Consider the following 25,206-nt stretch of genomic DNA (forward strand, 5'->3'; position numbering starts at 1 on the left):
TCATGTTAACTCTCCCTCTAAATCAGTCATGAGACTGTTATATAAGCTCTAATACAATATAACATCACACATTCACTTATAGTTGTATAGCTATACAGTGTGATATAAACTCAAATGCAGCACACCTTCACACATGCCATAATATTCATGTGAACATGACAGACACATTCTGTCTTGAAATTAAGAAACATGGAAAGCAACATCTTAAATTTATCTTACTGACATCATTGCATGTGTTTGTATAATATGTAAAAGAGATTCTTACAGCATTATTTGTATAGCAAAACACAGGAAAATACCCAAATAAATGGCATGTTTGTTAAAGTAAACAAAGAAAAAGAGACAACAAAAAAATAGACTTTTTAATACAGAGAAAAGCTGGTGGTTATCAGAGGGGAGGTGGGTGGGGGGAGAGAAGAAATAAAGGAGATTAAGAGTACACTTATTGTGATGAGTACTGGGTAATGTACAGAATTGTTGAACCATTATAAGATAATTGTATACTTGAAATTAATATACTATATGTTAATTATGCTTCAATTTAAAAAATATGACACACATAAACACAAAAGTAAATGGAAAACTACACAACCATTTATGATATGACTTGCTCATATCAAATCAAAGCTCTCTCTTTTTTAAGTATATACAGTATTGCCTTTTAAAATGGACACATTGGAGCGTGCCTGGGTGGCTCTGTCGGTTAAGCATCAAATCAAAAGCTCTCTCTTTTTTAAGTATACATCATATTGCCTTTTAAAAAGGACACATTGGAGGGCGCCTGGGTGGCTCTGTCGGTTAAGCATCTGACTTTTGCTCAGGTCATGATCTCACAGTTTGTGAGTTCGAGCCCTGCGTCGAGCTCTGTGCTGACAGCTCAGAGCCTGGAGCCTGCTTCAGATTCTGTCTCTGTCTCTGTCTCTCTCTGCCCTTCCCCCACTTGTGCTCTCTCTCTCTCTCTCTCTCTCTCTCTCTCTCTCTCAAGAATGAATAAACATTAAAAATTTTTTGAAAATAAAAGAAAATAAAAATAAAAAGGACACATGAAAATAAAATCATGATCAGAATACCAAGTTAATTTACAGTGAGAAATACATTTACTTCAGCAATCAGAATTCTCTTGTCCAGATAACCAATTTTCTTTTTAAAGCAGACCTATATGGAAGACCAAATAATAATCAAATGCTTGCTCAATAACCATGGAATTAGAAGAGGATTTAGTTAGCTAAATCAATGTTTAATGGCATCAGGACAAGAGAGTATATGTCTCCATTTGTAGATAATAGAAACATCTTTTTATTAGGTTTGGAGTACATGAAGGTTGTTGTTAGGTACAACCCATTGCAGTCTTTTCCTCAGAAATTATGATTTAGCAAATGGGACCACACATCACCAAAGCCCTTTAGCTAAAACATGCTTCCCTCCCTTGGAAAAGCTGCATGGACACATCCAAAGTTTACCTCTGTGACTTTTCTTTCTCTAAACTCCATGGCCCAATATTCTTTATTGTTAGATAAATTTTTCAATATCTTCATTCAGAATAAAATTTCCTAGATGTATCTTTGAAGCAACTTAACATTTCCCAGTTCTGATGCACTTATATAAAAGTTTTAGTTTATGGGGCACCTGGGTAGCTCAGTTAAGCATCTGACTCTTGATTTCAGCTCAGATCATGATCTCACGGTTTGTGAGATTGAGTCTCACATCAGTCTTTGTACTAACAGTGTGGAGCCTGCTTGGGATTCTCTCTCTCCCAATCTCTCTGCCCCTCCCCACTTGCACATATGCTCGCTAGCTCTCTTTCTCTCTCAAAATAAATAAATAAACTTAAAAAAATTAGTTTAGAAGGTGAATAGAAGATGGTGGTGGAGTAGGAGCATCCTAGGATCACCTCATCCCATGAATACAGCTAGACAACTATCAAAGCATCCAATATCCCAGAAATCAGTCTGAAGACTGGCAGAACAAACTCCTCAACTAAAGGTACAGAAGAGGCCACACTGAATAAGGTAGGAAGTGTGGAGATGTGGCTTGGGAGAGAAATGGATCATGGGTACTATGGTGGGGAAAAAGCCATGGTTGTAGAGAAGGGTGAGAGGCAAACTAGCACACAAGGGAACACACAGGAAAACAAATCCCCATAGCAATTGGCTTGGAAAGCAAGAGGGCCTGAATTTTCTGAGTTCTTGTAAACAAAGGGGTTTAAAGTCTAGAGTTTTAAAGGTCAGCATAATTGGTTCTAGGAGACCTGGGAAGACATGGGGGCTGTTCTTAGAGAAAAGGCAGGGCAAATGACCTTTAGACATAAATCACAGAAACAGTGATCTGAAGAGTTCCTGGGGCACACAGTGGGGAGGTTAGTTGCTCATCTAGGAGTGTGTCCTAGGGAGGCAGCATTGAGAGAGAGATCCCTCAGGAACAAAGGAACTGGCATGTGTCATTTTCCTCTCCTATCCTGCAGCATAAGCACAGGGCCATCTGCAGGAACCAGGGTAGTTATAGAAACACTTTCTACCTAACTTGCTTGCATCAACCCTCCTTACCCCCCACACTCTGGAAGAACCACCCTTCCTACTCATGCTTGCCTCAGTCTCAGTGCAGCAAGCCCCCACCCCCACTCCCCGCAAGAAAACGAGCTCCAACTCCGGCCAACACTGTATCTCTTGACCTGGGAGTTTTGCAAGGCCTCAATTCTGGTGGCAGCAGCAACAGGTCTCATTTCACAAGAAGACCAAGTTTAACACCTAGTTAAAACATGCCACATTCAGGCCAGGGACCAAACACTGCCCATAAGAGGCAAAGAGAGCCTCTGCAGATAATTTGACTGAAGGATAAAGCAGCCAGGGCACAACAGCAGAATGCATGTAGCACACATTGGAGACACTCCTGGAAGTGCCAGGCCCTGGACAATTGGGAATACTTCAAAGCAAGGCACCTTAGAACCTGTCCTTCACAGGGCCGCAACTCTAAAAAAATGGGGACGTAGCCAACTTTCCTAACACATAGAAACAGGCACAGAGACTTAGACAAAATGAAAAGACAGAGGAATTTGTCCTAAATAAAAGAATTGAACAAGGCCACAGCCAGAGATCTAAGAAAAACAGATATAAATAACATACCTGATAGAGAATTTAAAGCAATGATCATAAAGACTCTCACTGGGCTTGAGAAAAGAGTGAAAGACATGAGTGAGACTCTTAACACAGAAATAAGGAATAATATAACAGAGATAAAGGGTTCAATAAACAAAATGAGAAACATGATTGATGGAATGAACAGCAGGATGAGAGCAAAGGAATGAATTAGTAATCTAGAAGACAGAGCAATGGAAGAGAGAAAGCTGAAGAGAGAAAAAAGAATTATGTAAAACAAGAATAGATTTAGGAAATTCAATAACTCCATCAAACATTATAACATTCATATTATAGGAATGTTAAAAGAAAAAAAGAGAGAAAAGGTGGAAGAAAATAATTTGGAAAAATAATAGCTTAAAACTTATCTAATCTAAGGAAAGAAACAGATATCTAGATCCAGGAAACACAGAGAACTCCCATCAAAATCAACAAAACAAGACATATTATAATTAAAATGGCAAATACAGTGATGAAGAAAAAAAATTAAAAGAAGACAGACAAAAGAAATCAGTAACTTACAAGGGAAAACCTATAGGCTAGCAGGAGATTTTTCACCAGAAACTTTACAAAACAGAAGGGAGTGACGTGGTATATTCATGGTATATTGGACAGGAAAAGTGTGCAGCCAAGAATATTCTGTCCATCAAGGTTATCATTCAGAACAGAAAGAAACATAAAGAATTTCCCCAAACAAAAACTAAAGGAGTTCATGACCCTAAACCAGCCATGCAAGAAATATTAAAGAAGACTCTTTGAGTGGAAACGAAAGACCAAAAATGACAGCATGAGGCTAGGAAACAGAAAAGCAATAAAAATGAATACTTCTGTAAAAAGAAAATCAGTCAAGGAAAACACACAATAAAAGGATGTAAAATATGACACCATATACATAAAATGTGGGGAAGAATAAAGAATGGGTTCAAACTTAAATGACCATCAACTTAACACAGACTGCTATAAGGCGAAGATAGTATACACAAATCTAATGGTAAACGCAAATAAAAAACCACTACTAAATATATAAAAAGTAAAGACAAGGAAATCCAAGTATATCACTAAAGAAAACCAGTGAACCATTAAAGAGAGAAAGACAAGAAAGGATCAGAGAAAGTCTTCAGAAACAACCACAAAACAAGTAATAAAACAGCTATAAATACATATTTATCAATAATTACTTTGAATGTAAATAGACTAAATGCTCCAACCAAAAGACAAAGGGTGACAAAATGGATTAAAGAACAAGATCCATCTATATGCTGTCTCTGAGAGACTCGTTTTAGACCTAAAGACACCAGAAAAATGAGAGTGAAGGGATAAAGAAACATTTATGATACAAATGGAGGTCAAAACAAAGCAAAGGTAACAATATTTATATTGGACAAAATAAACTTTAAAAGAAAGACTGTGGTGGCACCTGTGTGGTTCACTCAGTTAAGTGTCCAACTTCAGCTCAGGTCCTGATCTCATAGTTTGTGAGTTCAAGCCCCATGTCAGGCTCTTTGCTGACAGCTTGGAGCCTGGAGCCTGCTTGGGATTCTGTGTCTCATTCTCTCTCTGCTCCTCCCCCACTTGTGCTCTATCTCTCTCTCAAAAATAAATGTAAAAAAAAATTTTTTTAAAGAAAGACTGTAATGAGACAAAGAAGGACACTATATAATAATTAAAGGGGAAAATGCAAAAAGAAGATAAAACAATTGTAAATATTTATGTACCCAATATGGAAGCAACCAAATATAACAGATAATAACAAAAATAAAGGGACTAATCAATAATAATACAATAATAGTAGGGGACATTAACACCCCACTTACATCAATGGACAGACTGTCTAAACAGAAAATCAAGAAGGAAACAGTGGCTTTGAATGATACACTGGACCATGTGGATTTAACAGATATATTCAGAACATTCCATCCTAAAACAGAAGAATATACATTCTTTTCAACCGCACATGGAACATTTTCCAAAATAGATCACATATTAGGCTAGAAAACAAGCCTCAACAAATTCAAAAAGACCAAAGTAATACCATGCATCTTTTCTGACCACAATACTATGAAACTAGAAGTCAACCACAAGAAAAAATCTAAATAGATCATAAACACGTGGAGGTTAAACACATACTACTAAATAATGGATGAGTTAATAGGAAATAAAAGAAAAAAGCAAAACAGTACAGGGAAACAAATGAAAATGAAAACAAAATGATCCAAAACCTTTGGGACACAACAAAAGTAGTTCTAAGGGGGATGCTTATAGCAATACAGGCCTATCTCAAGAATCAAGAAAAATCTCAAATAACCTAACTTTATACCTAAAGGAGTTAGGAAAAAAACAACACACAAAACCTAAAAAATAGCAGAAGGAAGGACATAATACAGATTAGAGCAGAAATAATTTACATGGAAACTAAGAAAACAATAGATTGATGAAACCAGAAGCTGGTTCTTTGAAAAAAATCAACCAAATTTCTAAACTTTTAGCCAGATTTATCAAGAAAAAAGAGAGAAAGGACCCAAATAAATAAAATCACAAATGAGAGAGGAGAAATAACAACAACCACCACAGAAATACAAACAAGTATAAGAGAATACTATGAAAAACTATATGCCAACAAAGTGGACAACCTAGAGGAAATGGATAAATTCCTAGAAACATAAAACCTACCAAAACTGAATGAAGAAGAAATAGAAAGTTTAAACAGAATGATTAACAGCAAAGAAATGGAATCAGTAATTGAAACACTCCCAACAAATGAAAGTTCAGGACCAGATAGCTTCACAGGCAATGTTAATACATTTAATAAAGAAGTATTAATTCTTCTGTAAATGTTTGAAACTCTATCATATTTACAGGAGTTAATACCTATTCTTATCAAGCTATTCAAAAAAAAAAAAATAGAAAAGGAAGGAAAACTTCCAAATTCATTCTTTGAGGCCAGCATTACCCTATACCAAAACCAAATAAAGACACCACCAAAATAGAGAATTACAGTCCAATACCTCTGATGAACATAGATGCAAAAGTTCTCAACAAAATACTAACAAACCAAATCCAACAATACATTAAAAAAATCATTCATCACGATTAAGTGAGATTTATTCCTGGGTGTTAAGGGATGGTTCAATATTTGCAAATCAATCACTGCGATATATCACATCAATAAGAGAAGGGATAAGAATCCTACGATCATTTCAATAGATGCAGAAAAAGCACTTGCCAAAGTAAAACATCCATTCATGATAAAAATCCTCGACAAAGTACATTTAGAGGGAACATATATCAAGATAATAAAGGCCATATGTGAAAAACCTACAGGTAACATCATCCTTAATGGGGAAAACTGAAAGCCCTTCCCCTAAGGTCAGGAACAAGACAAGGATGTCCACTATCACCACATTTATTCACCATAGTAGTGGAAGTCCTAGCCACAGAAATCAAACAACAAAAAGAAAAGGCATTCAAATTGGTAAGGAAGAAGTCAAACTTTCATTTTTTTGCAGATGAATGTGATACTATATATAGAAAACCCAAAAGACTCCACCAAACAACTGCTAGAACTAATAAATTCAGTAAAGTCACAGGATACAAAATCAATCTACAGAAACTTCTTATATTTCTATATGCCAATAATGAAGCAGCAGGAAGAGAAATTAAGAAAACAATCCTATTTACAATTGCACCAAAAATAGTAAGATACTTAGGAACAAACTTAACCAAAGAGGTAAAAGACCTGTATTCTAAAAACTATCAAACACTTATGAAAGAAATTGAAGACTACACAAAGAAATGGAAAACATTCCATGCTCATGGATTGGTGGAACAAGTATTGCTGAAATGTCTCTACTTCCCAAAGCAATCTACATATTTAATACAATCCCTATCAAAACACCAACAGCATTTTTCACATAAATAGAACAAACAATTCTAAAATTTGTATGGAATGAAAAAAGACCTCCAATAGCTAAAACAATCTTGAAAAAGAAAAGCATAGCTGGAGGCATCACGATTCCAGACTTCAAGTTATATGAGAAAGCTGTAGTAATCAAAACAGTATGCTAAAAGCACACAAATAGACACAGATTAGTGGAACACAACAGAAAATCCAGAAATAAACCCACAATTATATGATCAGTTTAATCTTTGACAAAGCAGGAGAGAATATCCAATGGGAAAAAGACAGCCTCTTCAACAAATGGTTTTGGGAAAACTGGACGGCATCATGCAAAAAAAATGAAACTGGACCACCTTTTTATACCAAAAACAAAAATACATTCCAAGTGGATTAAAGAGGGCACCTGGGGGGTTCAGCTGGTTAAGTGTCTAACTCTTGATTTCAGCTGAGGTCATAATATCACACTCATGAGACTGAGCCTCACACTAGACTCCATGCAGGGCATGGAGTCTGCTTATGATTCTCTTTCTCCCTTTCCCCATTTCTCCCCAGATCACACACTCTTCCTCATATTCTCTCCCTCTCTCACTCTTTCTCTCTCTCAAAAAAAATGTATTAAAGACCTAAATGTGCAATCTAAAACCATAAAAATCTTAGAAAAGAACACAGAAAGTAATTTCTCTAATACCAGCTGTCGTAATCTTTTCTAAATAAATCCCTTGAGGCAAGAAAAATAAAAGCAAAAATAAACTACTGGGACTTGATCAAAACATAAAGCTTCTACACAGCAAAGGAGACAAAAACTAAAACTAAATCAGCAAACTAATCAACTAATCTAAAACTAATCAACAAAACTAAAAGGCCACTTACTGAATGAGAAAAGATATTTGCAAATGATATATCCAATAGAAGTTTACTATCCAAAATATATAAAGAACTAATACAACTCAAAACCCAAAAAACAAATAATCCAAATAAAAAATGGGTAGAAGACACGAATAGGCATTTCTCCAAAGAAGACATCCAGATAACTAACAGACACATGAAAAGATGATCATCATCACTTCCCATCAAGGAAATACAAATCAAAACAAGAATCACCTCAAACCTTTCAAAATGGCTAAAATAAAAAACACAAGAAACAACAGTATTGACAAGGATGTGGAGAAAAAGAAACTCTTCCACTGTTGGTGGGAACGCAAACTGGTGCAGCCACTCTGAAAAAGAATATGGAGTTTACTCAAAAAGTTAAAAATAGAAGGAACCTACAACCCAGCAATCGCACTATTGGTATTTACCCAAAGAATACAAAAACACTATTTCAAAGGGTTATATGCACCCCTGTTTACAGGGATTATTTCTAATAGCCAACATATGGAAACAGCCCAAGTGTCCAATGACTAATGAACAGATAAAGAAGTGGGATACACATACAATGGCATATTATTCAACCATAAGAAGGAATGAAATCTTGCCATTTGAAATGACATGGATGGAGCTAGAGACCATAATACTATGTGAAGTAAGTCAGCCAGAGAAAGACAAATACCATACGATTTCACTCATATGTGGAACTTAAAAAACAAAAAAGAGATGGAGGCAAACCAAGAAACAGACTCTTAAGGACAGAAAACAAACTGATGGTTATCAGGGAGGAGATGGGTGGGGGAATGGGTGAAATAGGTGATGGGGATTAAGGAGTGGAGTTGTCATGATGAGCAACTGAAAACAAACGAACAAACAAAACACATTAACTGAAGAAAGCAAATTAGAGGGAAAAACATTTTAATTTAAGTTTCTAGGCACAATCTTATTTCCTTCACTTCCAAATTATTCAAGGAAGCTTCACCTTAAACCTCATGCAATCAATCTGAAGATTCTCTTTCATGTTATCCTTCAGTTCCTTGAAAATCCACATCAAATTAGAGAAATTAAAGAACTGATTATAGGATGTTTAAGTTTCCTGTCTCACCCTAAATGACTCAACTATAAGCCATCCAGGAACCTTCACGGTGAGTCATGAGAAGAATGTAGAACCAATCGAAACAAATCCAATTGTACAACTTGACCCTGAAAAAGACAGTCAGTCCATGATTCACATCCAGAGTGGGGTCATGACATCAGGAAGAGGCAATATTTGAAATACTCTGGTAGGTAATTTCATAGTGCTAATTGGGAACTCAACTGGTGGCTAAATAAATGGGAAGATGTGACAATTTCTCAGAGGGAAGGTATATTGTTAACTCACAGTAAATATTTAAGAAAACAAAGCTGACACAGCAAGATCAATAGCAGACAAAACGAAATTAAAGGCAAATAGTATTAAAGAGATAAAGAGAACCTATATAATATTAAAACAATTCACCAATAGGATATTAAAACTGACTTTACATATGCCTAAAAAGATAACGCTAAATAGATTTAAAAAATACTTACAGAATTGCAACAAAAATACTGACAAAACCTCAATCAAAATGGGATATGCTAGCATTTCTCTTTCTGTAACTGACAAAACAAACACAAAAAAAGGAAAAGAGATATACAAAATTTGAACAACACATTTAGATGACTCTATTAGGTATATTTAGAACAGTGCAGTCCCCAAAATATAAAACATATATTCTTTTTAAGCACAGACACTTTTACATATATTGATCAAGTGTTAGGTCATAAGGAAATCTCAACAAATAAAAAAAAAATCACTACCATACAGATCATGCTGTCTGACCATAGTTAAATAAGAAATGAGTAATAAAAATATCATACAGTACATGTTGGAAACTAAAAATACATTTCAAAATAGCTCTTATGTTAAATAATAAATATGTAAATAAAGCATATGATAAACAGTAAATCATTAAATAATGCATTGGTAAAGAAGAGGAAATTTTGAAATATTTAAAATTGAATGGCAATGAAATAATTGCATTAAAAAAAATAGTGGACTTCATCTAATGCAAAATTTAGAGGTAAGTTTATAATCCGAAATAGATTTGTTAAAAAATAAGGATGATTCAAAATAATTAGCAAAGAATTCAGAAAACCAGCAAAAGAGCAAAGTAAAATCAAAGAAATAGGCAAGATGGTAAATTAGGACGGCAAAAGTTAAAATAGAAAAAATTATAGAAATTATCAACAAAGTTGGGTACATTAGAATAACTAGTAGAAAAATACTTAGCAGACTGAGAGAAAAAATTATAAGTTTTAAAGGTTTAAAGAAGGATATATATAGAATATAATCATTGAAAGAGTAAAGATTTTTAACATCATAGTGCTATAAGCAAATAAATGACAACACATTACTCAATTTCAATGAAATTTAGTTTTCTAGAAAAATATACACTATCAAAAATAACTAAAGAATAATGGAAACTTAAAAGGATCATGAACGTTCAAAAACACAAATCATTAATCCCAAAGCCATTCCCATGAAAAAGATATGAACCAGAGACAATTTTAGAAACAATGCTACAGTGGCATCTGGGTGGCTCAGTCAGCTAAGCGTCCAAACTCTTGATTTTGGCCCAGGTCATGATCTCACGGTTCCTGAGTTCGAGCTCTGCCTTCAGGCTTCGCGCTGTGCAGAGCCTACTGGGGATTCTCTCTCTCTCCATCTCTCTCTCTCTCTGCCCCTCCCCTGCTTGAGTGCACTCACTCTCTCTCTTTCTCTCTCTCTCTAAAAATAAATAAATAAACTTAAAAAAATCTGATCTATAAATAAATAAATAAAGCTACAAAGCTTTCAATAAACAGATAATTTCCATTTTTTGAAATCTGCTCAGGAAATCTGAAAAGAAAAAAAGCTATCCAACTCATTTCATGAGGCTAGCATAAGTATCATTCCCAAGCCAGACATACCTAAGAATAAAGAACCAAAAATAACTATGGCAATTTTGAAGAAGAAAGAGGAGGAAAAGGAGTTTACTGAACAATAGAACATAATAAAGAGCCCAAAAATGTATCTACACATAAATGGCAACTTTCGATAGACCAAATATTTATACTTTGATGAGAAAAGAACAGATTATTTAATAAAAAATGCTGGATCCCTTTGCTAATTACACAGAAAACAATTTATTGTTTCTCCATGAATAGGAGTATCAAGTAGAATAAGGAAATTGGATCCCTCTCTACAGCACTTACAATATCAATTCCAGATACCTTAAAAAAAACTATTACATAAAGGATAAAACTTGAAAACTTTTAGGAGAAAATTTTAGAGAATATTTTATGGCCACAGTAAAGAAAAATATGTCTTAAATAACAAACATAAAAGCAGGGTGGGAGAATAAATTGACTATATTAAAGTTTAAAACTGTGCTATGACAATAGATTCCACAAACTTAGCTAAAAGACACATTCATTTAATTTCAAGACATATGCTTAGAAAACATAATTGTATACTGTATAACAAAGATGAAAGTATTCCTAATATATAAAATACAACAGTAAGCAAAGTAAAATTATCAAATAGAAAAATGGGCAACAGTTATGTACCTTCCCAAATGGGAAAAGCTCAATGTCGAATAAATGTATTAACATGTACTCAACCTCCTCCACTTGAATCAAGGAAATGCAAATTAAAAAAAAAAAAAAAAAACAGCATTTTACCCCCAAAATATAGGGGAAAAAATTTAAATGCTAAGAGTTGGTCTGAGTGTGGTAAAGAGGATCTAGTATACAATGCAAGTAACAGTGTAAATTTAAAAAGAATTTGGCAATATCTCATCAAGTTAAAGATGTATATATATTAGGTCCAAGAATTTCACTGCTGGGCATATATACTAGAATTAAATCTACATATATATATATACATACATATACATATATATACACAAGAAGACTTAAACAATGATGTTCATTGCAGCACTTTTTGTACTCTAGAGAAAAACTGCAAGTTAATATCCATCAGTAAGTTAACGAAATATATAAATGATATAAATACAAGTATACCTTTCTAAATGGGACACTATGGGTTAAGGTTGGTAAAACAGAATCTATGTATTAAAGCTGGATGGATTTTGAAAACATAATGGTAAATTAAGGAATTTCCAGAATGCTATACATATTGCATGCTTCCCTCTATAAAAATATAACAGCACACAAACAATATTGTTTTTCATAGATTCATACATAAGTAGTAAGAGGAAAAAAAAAAGGAAAACATTTTTAGGAACCAACTTAAGGAGCATGGTGGCTCAAGAGGGGAGAGTAACAGCATCTGCAAGGACCACAGCAAAGGGGCCAGAAGTTTTATCTACACTTCTATTGAAGTCTGTAGCTAAAATGGCATAATACTACAATGCTTAAAATTTGGTAGCTATATAGGTGTTAATTACATTAATCTTTATAATTGTTTATGTTTTTTAATATGTCATAAGTTAAATAAAAATCTCAAGCTTCAAAAAGAGAGAAAACAAATAAAACTGGCCTCTGTCTGAACACAATTCCCTTAGGTATTGCTTATCAGACCAAAGCACCCATAACCCTGTGAACACACAGCACTGTGCTGGGGACTCATCAAAGTCACATAAATAAGCCACATCTTCCAGGAACATCAATGTTGTTTAGGCACTAAAGAAATATACATAATTATAATAATATAACAAACACAGATTTTCATGGGTGAGACTTTGAGTTTCCTTTTATTATCTCTAACCTTCATGTAGGTATCTCCTCCATTCTACTCTTTCATCAACTGTCTTCACTATCACCTACAGGTACCATTGGAGGTATTTCTGCAGAAATATTTGCCAAGCATTGCCCTAGGAGAAATGACAGGACCCCATCAAATTCCCTTCACAACAAGAATCTACACCAGGATGAAGAGCCCAAAGGGACGAAATAGGCTTATATGGATTTACTCAACATTTGAACCTTTGTGTTAATAATCCTCTTTTTTCAGCTTTATGACTTTTATGTTCATTGGAGGCATAATAGCCTGATAATTGCCAGTGGATTTCTTTTATGAATTGGGATTTGGTATGATGCATTAATCCTAAAATGAGGGACACTGTAAACAACTTCACAAAATTCTAAGAACACAGCTAAAAAAAATGTTGATGATATTATGTAATGTCATTTTATGAAGACTCTCAAAAGTAATTTCTTTCTGATCTGATTTCAAAGAAGTCTTTGTTTCTCCAAAGTCACTGGTTTGTCACTACATTTTGAGTAAAGTGAATTGTGGAACAGGTCATACTTCTCTTTTGAGTAAGAGTGAAATGTGGCTGACTGGTGTAGGTAATGCTATTTGGTACATTTTTCTTTTTCTTTTTTTTTTTTTTTGTTAACAATTTTTGGTGTAGCTTTATATCTTCACTTTCGTTTATTTCTTCTTTAAAGCCTACTTTCTTCTATTTTGTTTAATTTTATGGAACTCTACAAACTGCCTTAAGTCTGAAATAAACAAGAGTAAATAAATAAATAGACCATAGGATAAAAATACACACTTGACAAAGTTTACCAACTATAGATATAATTTTTGCTGCTTAGTTAACTATTTGGGATTTTTTTAATTATGTAAATTTCTCAATTTTTGCCCTAAAATTCAATGGTTTTTTTTCTTTCAATTTATTCTTCATTTGTTTTTAATCTGATAGTAACTATACCTCTGAACTTTGGGATCAAAGGGACAATGTAAAGGCATTGATTTCAGAGTTAAAACTGATGAAACCAAGAAATGACTGCCACAAATGATTAACCAAGAAATTACTCTGCCACAAATGAGTTATATAACTTTGACCATCTTAATGGGATTATACAAAGCACATTTTCCTTGGCAAAAGTGGCAAGAGTGTCTCTAGTATTAAGTGGATAATGTATATAAACCATATTTTAAATCATGAAGTTGCCTAAAAATATAAATCATAAGAAAGAAAGCAAACATCCTAAGTTTGACATATAAAAATCTAAATTTAAGTTCTGCTTCCATTATTTACTAGCTGTGAAGCCTTGGGCAAGTCTCTTAACCTCTAAAATCTCTGAAAAGTAGGAGTAACAAGCTACTTCAGAAATAGCTGTGAGATTAAAAATAAGGAATATACATAAAAGGGTTCTGAAAAATATAAAATTCCATAGAAATAAATCACTATTTTTATAAATCATTCTTTGCAGAATATATAACTACTAATTTTGTATTGCCGGAGCCTAAGACATTGCTTAAAATATAATTGCTATCTAATAATGAGGGTAAATTGAATTGAACTTTTTGGAATAGAAAACATTTGTGAAATGGACTAGTTTTTTTTTCACATATATTTTATCTCAGAACTGTTTTTCTGAAATAACTGATTGAAACCAAAGCAAAAGGAAGAAAGAAACAAACAAACAAACAAAGTAGGATTTCTGTTTATATACACAATGACCTTTATGGTATTTTTCCCACTGCATTGATTAGCACAATAACTAAATTTCCAAACAATTAAAAAAAAACTAACAGCATATTAAATAAAAGTAACTTCTGCGTTATAAATGGTATTTTTGGAAATATCTCCCCATGCATATTTCCTTTCAGTAAACCAGTTTATCTTCCTGTGTATCATCCAACATTATTCACCTGCTCATCTGACAAATATTGTATGCATGTTGACTTCATATGTACATATGTATGTGCACATATTCAGCATTTATTACTATGTGCCAGATACTGTTCTACTATTGGGGATATAACATTCAATCAAACACAATTTCTACGCTCATAGAGTTTACATTCTAATAGGGGGAGATCAATAATAGAAATATGTATACAAGTAAAACATAATATTCAGATGGCTGGTAGTATGAAGGAAGAATGAAGAAGGATAAAGGGAACAGAGAGTTGGATATGTTAAGGTGAGGTTCCCATTTTACCGAAAGTGGAGAGGAAAGCAGTCTGTCACGAGATGATATTTGAGCAGACACCTAAGAAAAATGAGGCAGCAAGCAATGCTGATATCTGGTTCATGCGAACCTTCACATACTAAGTAAAAGGTCCTGCGGTTGAAGCCCCTTCATATATTTGGGGAGCAATAAGCAAGTCCATGCACCTAGAGCAGAATGAGCAAGAGGAAAATTAGTAGGAGATGAGATTAGAGAGGTGCTGAGGGATGAGTTCACATAGTGGTTGATGAATTTTGAGTTAGATAAAATGGGAAGAATGCAGTGAAACTGAAAAGGAATATATATGATAATTGTTCATTTTATGTGTCAACTTGACTAGGCGACAGAGTGCCCAGACAGTTGGTTAAACATTATTTCTGAATGTGTCCATGGAAGTATTTCTGGATGAGTTTAACATATGAATCTACTAGACTTAATAAAACAGATTTCCTTCCCCAGTATGTGTGGGCATCATCTGATCCATTGAGGGCCTGAACAGAAAAAAAAAGGTAGAGAAAGAGAGAACTCATTCTCTCAGCGTGAATGTCACAATGGTCTTCTACTGAAATGTCACGTTGGTGTTCTCCCGCCCTCAGACTGGGACTTATATACCATCAGCTGTCCAGCTGTCAGGCCTCTGAACTTGAATTAGAACTTATACCATCATCAGGGTGCCTGGGTGGCTCAGTCACTTAAGTATCCAACTCAGGATTTCAGCTCAGGTCATGATTTCTCAGTTCTTGAGATGCCCCGTGGCATCCAGCTCCGTACTAGTGGAGTGGAGGCTGCTTGGGATTCTCTCCTCCTCTCTCTCTGACCCTCCCGCCCGTCTCTCTGTGTGTGTGTCTCAAAAATAAAGAAACTTTATATTAAAAAAATAAAAGAACTCATACCATCAGCTCTCCTGGTTCTCAGGCCTTTGGACTAGGATTGGAACTACATTACCAGCTTCCCTGGGTCTCTAGCTTATAGACAGCAGAGGTGGGACTTCTCAGCTACCACATTCATGTTTCCCAATCATTTCTAATAAATTTCTTTGTATAGATAGATAGAAAGATAGATAGATAGATAGATAGATAGATAGATAGATAGATAGATAGATGATAGATGGCTAGAAGACTAGAGCTAGAGAGAGGGAGAGGGAGTGAGAGATACTATTGATTCTGTCTCTCTGGAAAACCTTAATATAATCACTTATGGTAAATTATTTCCACATAGTGAGAGAAAGTAGAAAGCCCTCCCCTGGTGGCCCTAGTGGAGTGAGAATCAAGATGAGAGCCAGAGGTGGAGCAAAAAGGAGTCAAACCTGAGGAGGGGCCTATGGAAACTAAATCTCTATGGGGAAATTTGGGAACATTACAAAGTTGCAAGTCTTGGGGAGAATGGAGGAGGGAAGATAGTCAACATGGATAAAGAGAGGGGGCTAAAGACATGAGCCAGAGACACTGCTCCTAGTTACTGGTGGTCTGTTGTGTAGGGGCTTATGCATGCCTCGGTAAGGGGTGATGGGGATGGATTCTGAGGAGAATGGTGACATAGCAGAGGCCTAGGATCATGATCAAGAAATTTTAGGATGTGAGGGCGATCTGGCTGCAACATCTGTCACCCCATGTATCACCAGGGTCGATTCGGCTGATCTGGCTAGCTAGGCAGGCGTCCCCTTCCTCCCTCACTGCTCCATGTGCATCCTTCCCAAAGCTGCACCCTCGGTCGAAGAGGATGACCTTCCCTGGTAAAGGAGGACCATTCTTTGGTCAAGGGTATATAAGCAGTTGCGCTCCCCTGTTAGAACCTCCAAACAGTCTCTCAAGGTTCATTTGTAGTAAATCATAGGGTAGTCAAGCTTCTAATACTCAAGATACATCCAAATGATGTGCTGCATGTGGAAGCCTACCTTTGTAAATAAATAAATAAATAAATAAATAAATAAATAAATAAATAAATAAATGGATAAATTTTTAAGAAAAGAAATTTTAGTGAACTGGGACCATGGACTTTAGTAGTGGCTTCCTTCATAACAACCATTGAGGCCATATGGGACTACTCACACTATGCTCATTGCCATCAATCTACCCCAATCTACCTCTACCTCTCTGGGGATGGAAGAGGAAATCCAAAGGACTGGTATTATTATAAAAGACACTGCCTTAAATATGAAGAGGCCGGGAGACCACTGATTGTCAAGATTTCTTCCCACCATGGCTCCCTGCACACTACTCAGTGATGGGGGTAGTCCTGAGAAAGATGACTTACAGACCACACAATTCAGTTGCAATTTATGAATTGTGACCCTGTTACATACCACATTTTGGAAATCTCAGTTTTATATATTATTTATCAAAGATCTGTGCCATACATAAAATGAGTTTTCCCACTTTGTATGAGCAGTTATGTAATCAATAACTTCTAGTTAAAAAAGTAACGATGCTTGGGGTGCCTGGATGGCTCAGTCAGACTGTTGATTTTGGCTCAGGTCATGATCTCACAGTCATGAGACTGAGCCCCATGGAGCCTACTTAAGATTCTTCCTCTCCTTCTGCCCCTCCCCTGCTACCACTCTCTCATACATATGCATGCTCTTTCTTTCTCTCTCTCTCAAAAGGAAAAAAAGTAACAATGCTTAATATTAACTTGACTTTCTAATAAAATCTAATTTAATTATTTGAAAGTTTGATAGGTCATCTACCACATACAATCTACTTATTAGGCAAAATCTGTTGCCATTGGTCATTTGCTAAAGTGTCCAACATTCTCTCTTCACCTCAACTTACTGAATGGGGCTACTAAAAGCACGATCTATATTAGTCCTGTAAGTATTTTTTTTTTTAAGTATTAGAGTAACTGAATGAACTGCTTCTAAGGTTTACTATTTATTCTCAACTGAAAACAAAACACTGGATCTGAGCCTAAGTGAAGAACTTTATCATTTATCCTTCTCCATTTAAGTTCAAGTCAGGTAGTATCTTGAAAGTGATATTTACTTGGATAAAATCAGAACAGCAGCCTAAACAAGGTCCTTCTCATGCTATTATTCTGAAACTTCCATTGCTATTTTTGTATGCATTTTCTCCCTCTTCTTTGCAATCTTTATAACTTAATCCTCACTGGGGTTCTTCTGTGTTAAAGCAGATAAGCAAAAGTGAATCCTTATATTAGCCGGAAGGCAGCAGGCATAAGAAAAAAGAAGTTGTGGTCACAATCGAAGGACATGTTTTCAATAGTGGTTCAGACATTTTAGAAAAGCTTACTCATCTTTCATATCTGCTAGTATGACCACCTTATTCTTCTTTTTCAGATTGCCTTCAGGGTTATCTGCTGTTTGAGTGTCATTACAAAAGTCAGGTCTGCTCAGGATCATGTCAAATAAGTTATCCTTGTGTCCTATTTTAACTCCCCATTACTTCTCCCCAGCCCTGTACTCTGGGTCCTAACTATGCGTCATAGAATGGCAGCTGAGTGCCTCCTTGCGTCACGTCACTTTCTCTCTTAATACGATGAATACCAATGTTATGCAAACCCCTTAAGAGTGTCATAGGTTGTGGTTTTGCTGTGACATCTGAACAAATACCAAGCCTCTTATGGGGAGTAAAATAAGGCATCCTTAGAAAGGGTTACCTGTACAATTTATTATATCAGGATTACTAATCACTTAAGAAAATATAACTTCAAAAATTAATTATGCTTTATAGATACCTTACAAATAAATCCATACTTTAAAAATTTCATGCTGCTTTAACTTTGTCTGGAATCTTACCTTCTGCCCCCAAATTTAACAGCTTAGTTATCCATTATCTAAGCATTTGCCTTGCATTTGAATAATACAGTTTAATCAGATTTTCTAAAGCTTTTATTAGATTATTTTAGAGTGGCATAAATAATGTAAAGTAAGCCTAATTTCATATTAGATACCTTCTGTGGTTGTTCATGCAGCTCAAGTTTTTTTTTTTTTTTTTTTAATTAAGGCGATTCCAGCAGTCATTTCTGACTTCTGTGGCATCTTTCTACAAATCCTATCTACTTTACTGCTACACCGAGGTTCATTTGTGTCATTCAAATCTTTGCTCTTTAAATATCCACTTATAAATTTATTATGGCAATACATTCATATCTTTACATTTAATCTGAAACTTCGATAACAAGCAGGAGATGGAATAAATGAGTAGCAGACACACTTCACAAAATTAAAATGCTCTCCTGTCAGTGCCCATACGAACTATCACAATGACAGAATAGCATTTTAATTTTGTCCAGTTCTTCTCTCTCCTTTTCACTCTTCATTTCTCCTTCCCCAGCTTGCCGTGGAATCTTTGATAAAAGACCCAGACTTTAAGTGCCCAACATCCTCACCAAAATGTCGGAGGGTGTTTTAGAATCATGGGTTTTGAATGACAGAGATGAACTTCGCAGCAGCACTGCTGCAGTGGGGAATTTATCATTTTGTTAATTAAGGAGGGTTTTCCAATAGTCACTCCAGACATTGCCTCTGGAATATCATTAATTAACAATCTCACTTCCACCATGGGAGGGAGGGGGGAGGCCAAGCAGCAAAACTGACAAAAGGAATAACTATTGAAATACACACACCTACAAATTTGAAAAGCACAAGGCAAATTTGGAAAGGAGGCAAATTATTTAAAGCTGGTATTATAGGATCAACAGAGTTAACAAAAATCCAATTCATAGAATCAAAGCTATCTCTGTTCACAGGCCTTGCGTTAGTCTCTAAATAAAGTCAACAATTTAGAAACACTTTATCTGAAGTAAATAATTTACCATGTTGTTTGGAATTTGGGTGTTTTTTTTTCCATGATGACTGTTACCTTTCTAGGGGAGAAGAAAATGAGTCTTTTTTTTCCAGTTTTCTTATTTGTTGAGTATCCAGGTAACAAACTACTTAAAATCAACCAAACAAAACTTGATAATTGGCCCCATCCCCATCTGAGCCACAGAAGAATGTAACCATAGCAACCTGTCGTTTAGAACAGACCATCTCGTGTACCTTTCAGAATTTAAGTATGTGAGAACCTATCCATTCCTAAGCAGAATTATCGTGCCGGGAACATTTTGTTCTTTATTGTAAAGGAAGTATGAAGCCAGGCTCCTAAATAGTTCTCAACAAGGTGTTCAGGTGAAAGAGAGGCTCAGTAACTATGAAAGATGCAGATACATACTCTAAAGTGAAGTTCTTTTTGTTAAGGAATAAACAAGAAGTGGACTTCATGCAAGGGCAACAATTAATGTCACTATGACTGTAGCAGCGTAGCTTGAGGAAACCTTAGTTTCCAAAGTAAGAAGCTTGGTTACAACACAGCCACAGCCGGACACAGAAACCAACTCATCTCGAACTCACCCTGCTAAATAAGATAAAAACAGAGAGGGAGGAAAACTGTAAGAGACTCTTAGAGAACTGAGGATTGCTGAAGGAGGGGAGGTGGGTGGGGGGATGGGTTAAATGTGTGATGGGCATTAAGAAGGTTACTTGTTGGGATGAGCACTGGATGTCATATGTAAGAGATGAATCACTGAGTTCTACTCCTGAAGCCAAGACTACACTGTATGTTAGCTAACTTGAATCTGAATACAATTTAAAAAGTAAATAAATAAAATTTTAAAAAATAAAGTAGTTTTGTCTTTCCAATAGGCACATTTAGCATATACCAGTAAGTACTATAAATTCACCTCATTTTCGTTGGTGTTGTTGTCCTTCAGCAATGAAAACTACAAACAGGACTCACCTGCATTTCATAATACATGAGAACAACTGTTTTTATTTCTAGTGACAGGGCCTAACCTGCCAGGCAATGATCTTACAGACTTAATCTTCAGGTGTCCCACATCCGCAAAAGAGTTTGAAAAGTGGTCCCTTATTGAAGGCAGCAAGTCTCTTTAAGCATTAAAATAGTGTTAGTGATGATTAAAACCTTTGATCAGTTTTTAATTCTATCAATGAAACTGGCAGCCAATTTCTCTATTTCCACTAGAATAATTTTAGAGAGGAAAAACATAAAAAAAAGAACTTAGTGGGTATCTCAAATTGTGAGGTTAGCAGGAACAAAATACGTTTTGTTAGAGCTGGGTGTATTCTCTTTGCAGTCTCTATCTCAAGGGGCTATAATGGGTATCTGAAGGATACCACCCAAGGGTGGATTTTGCACTGTATATTTAACATGCTATCAGCAGATTTAAATTTCTACATCACTGCTATGTGGGGATCACTATGAATACAGCTAACCTTTTTATCTATATACAATAACAAAGCATGTGTGATAGTTCTTTAATTCCTATTCAAGCCCCAATTGCTATTCAAGTCAACAAATGTGTATTTGAGCACCTGTTGTGGGAAAGGTACTCTGCAAAGTGCGGTAGGGTGCACAAAGGAGCCCTAGTTGATTTCCCATGAAGCTAACCTAACTTTAGTCCCCCTCTCATCCTTTTGCAAGGATCTGGCAGGGAAGGTGGCAATTCTGTAATTCATAATTCTTAGTATTTTCCTTTAAAAATTGTTCTAAAATTGTATGATCTTTAGGTTCTACAAATCTAGACATGCATCATTATCATCTTCTGCTGAAGTTTAATTTTAACACTTGCACATTTTTCTGTGTGGAACTATTGCAAGAAGAGTGTTGAGGTGCTGACTGATGGTACCTCTAGGGGTTTGGACACTTTTCAAGGGGAAGAGGACATGTGGCCTGAGCAATAGAGCAATGAAACCTATAATAATTTAAAGGCATCTCTGCTTTACTGTTTGGGTCATCTCTATTAATAGGATAAAAAGAGAGAGAAGCAGACCATAAGAGACCCTTAACTATAGAGAACAAACTGAGGGTTGCTGGAGGGGAGGTGGGCGGGGGGAACGGGCTAAATGGGTGATGGGCATTAACAAAGAGGGCACTTGTTGTCATGAGCACTAGGTGTTATATGTAAGTGAAGAACCACTGAGTTCTACTCCTGAACCCAATACTATGTTAACTAACTTGAATCTAAATAAAGAGGTTTTTTTTTTTAATGTGTGCAAGTGGTTAGCATTAAAGAAACCGTTTTGGAAATTCCTTCTTGCTAGCAAATATAGGAAGTCTAAATTTAAAAAAATATATAAAAGGAGTAATAATTTGTGTAATTCATAGACATTTATAATCCTACTGACTACCACTTGTTGGATATGCATTTTATGTTTGCAGCATGCAAAATATTTCCTGTACATTAAATCCTCATAACAAACCCACGAGGTAGATACTATGACATTCTCAACTTTAGAGAGGATCCCAGGAACTAGACAGATTAAATAACTTTCCTAAAGTTATACTACCATTAGCCACTTAAAAATCTCATTTAAAAAATAAAATAGGGGCACGTGGGTGGCTCAGTCAGTTGGGAGTCTGACTTCGGCTCAGGTCATGATCTCACTGTTCCCGAGTTCAAGCCCAGCGTCAGGCTCTGTGCTGACAGATTAGAGCCTGGAGCGTGTTTTGGATTCTGGGTCTCTCTCTCTCTAACTCTGCCCCTCTCCCACTCAACTCTGTCTCTCTCTCTCTCTCTCTCTCTCAAAAATAAACATTAAAAAAATATTTTAATAAAATAGATTGAACTAAAATTTCATTAGAAAAAGCAGACTGTTCAGTCACTATTTCATCACATAAATGCAGACACTCTTAGGGAATCTTGATTTGGGATTATGAATTAGTAAAACTGTCTTTGAAAGCAATTTGACAATCTGAGTTTTTTTAACTATGTAATTTTTATACCTTCCACCCAATGATTTCATTTCTAAATTAACCTAAAAACATCATCTGAAATTGGACAAAGATTTATATCTAAAAATGCTCTTCTCAGTATCATGTATAACAATAAATAATATATATTTAAAATAAAGATATATAATTATAGTGAAATGTAAGGCAGATTTATATATTAGAATGATATATAGGCATCAAAAGTTTTGTTTAACGTTTTACCTAACTTTATGGTACAAAAGTACTAAACACACAAAAATGCATTTTAAAAAAGGCTGGAGGAAAATATAACAAATTGTAATAGTGTTTGAGTTTATGAATATCTAGGTGGGAAAATTCTGTGTGCAATTGAAGGTAGGAAACTGAAACTGAGTTTTAAGACATATTTCAAGCTCAAAAGAAGAATCATCAAAATAATGATGAAAGTCAAAGTCAGCAAGACAGCATTAGATGATACTTAGGTGTATATTTTTTTAACTCTTTGAAGCTTTTTTGGACTTTTGAAATCTTCTATTTTTAATGTGCATTATCTTTCTAATAAAAAGATTTTTTAAATGGGGGATCATTGAAAATGGAAGATGTTAAAGAAGGATTTCAGGAGGCAGTTAAACTTAAGTTATATTTTTGAAATATCAGCAAGTTTTATATGAGCAAAGAGGAAATGGAAATCCAGGGCTATTCCTAATAGTAAAAACTTGGAGTAGAGAATGTTCAGGCTGCATCTGTGAGGAAATGTCTTAATTTCATGGAATGCAGGATTCTCTCTAGAAAGATAGAAACTAAATTTTAGCTATTAGCACGAAACCAGATTATTCTGCAACTTGATGCCATTTTGAAAATCTGGAATATTACCTACTAAATAAAGTGTGGATCAGTGCCCATCACTGAGCCGAGGACTGGCGTGGAAAGCTGCAGGAAGGCAATGAAGTGGTAGTAGGTAGATGAAACAAGAACTCTAGAGAACTTGAGAGTAGAAAGCACTCTGCTATAATCTTCAAGGCACATGATTATTAGTTTTGAAACTAGTTTATTCATAGTGTTAATAGCCAAGAATGTACAGACATCAGAGAAAGTTCAGGGAAAGAATAAACAGCATTTGATGAAAATAAATGTATGAGATTAAAATGATGGGAGGGTATAGACCTTGAGTTCTGGTGACTTCAGTGGTACCATTTTTTTTTTTACAAAGGAGAAAGGCATAGTTTGTTTGGGAAGAAAGTGATTTCAAACTTTAATACGTTTAGATTGAGGAGACAGACAATCCACCAAGGGAACAAGTCCCCATAGCAATTGAGATGCAGACCTCTGAAGCTGGGGTAAATGAAATAAAAGTTTCTCTTATGACTCAAACAAAGCTAGGAGCCAGAAAGAGAGGAAAAAAATAATCAACTCTGCCTAGTACCATCAGAGGGTGTTAGCAGTTACTCATTTTAAGTGTCACTTTGCAAACAGACTTAAACCAACCTTTTGGAACCTAACCAAATTATAAATAGAAGACGTTCTGTGAAGAGGAAGGCCCTCAACATGGAAGTGAAAGTCAAAACCATGAGTCATAGTTGATCCAGGGAAAGTATATAAAAAGGAAAGAGAAATGGCCAAGAATTAAACTCTGGGAATGTTCACAGATAAGAAAAAAAGAAAAGAAATTTAACTCCAAAACCCAGTGCCTTTATTTAAAATTCTAAGATGTAAGGCCAAATTTGTTCTTCAGGTCAGATGTCGACAGCATACATTGAAACTCTAGAAACAAAAAGCCATAGGAAAACAAAAAATAAACCTATTGAGTCAGAATTCAGGGTATATTACTTAATGAAAAACAATTAAAAAATTCTTAAAATCAACCAGTATGAAAGTATGTTTCACAAAAAATCAATCCATTACTAAAACAAAAGTTCTCTTGGGAAAATAAGAGGTCAATACATTTTGGATTCAAACTCAATGACAAAGAAATTAAGACGAAGTAATAAAGAATATATTTACCTGAGAAACATCCCAATTAGCTGAATTAACCTGTAATGTTGAGACTGAAGTGGTTACATTTTCCTTCTAAAGACACATGTGTAAATCAAAAGGACATTAAAAATAATTACCTACATATTCTCTCTCTCCCTCTCGCTGTCCCTCTCCCCTCTCTCCCAATATAAATAAATGAACTTTAAAAAAAGTACCTAAACTATCCAAATTGCAAATCATTATATATTTACTTTTTAAGACGGCAAATACAGCGAGATGCTTTCTCTGTAAATGTTCCTTCTCTAGCTCCGATTTCTGAAAGATAAACTTGACTTTTTGTCACAGAATCTCACATTTATGGGTTCTCAAGATATGATTTCACTTTCACTTGAATTAAAGCAAGTATGTTCTTTCTTCTGATGGCCAAACCCCAAAAGGATTAGTTAAGCTGAAGCTGAACAAAGGTACCAAGTCTCAAGAGCACTTATTGGGAATCTAGACATGTCTTGTCACCAGGGTTACAGGAAAATACAGTACCAACCATGGAGATAAGAGACTGAAAAAAAAAACAATTAAAATGTTAAGCTTTCTTTATAATGTGGGAATCAAAAAAAGTAAGACTCCTATTAACATA

This window comes from Acinonyx jubatus, chromosome A1 (assembly GCF_027475565.1).
Source record: "Acinonyx jubatus isolate Ajub_Pintada_27869175 chromosome A1, VMU_Ajub_asm_v1.0, whole genome shotgun sequence".
NCBI lineage: Eukaryota > Metazoa > Chordata > Mammalia > Carnivora > Felidae > Acinonyx > Acinonyx jubatus.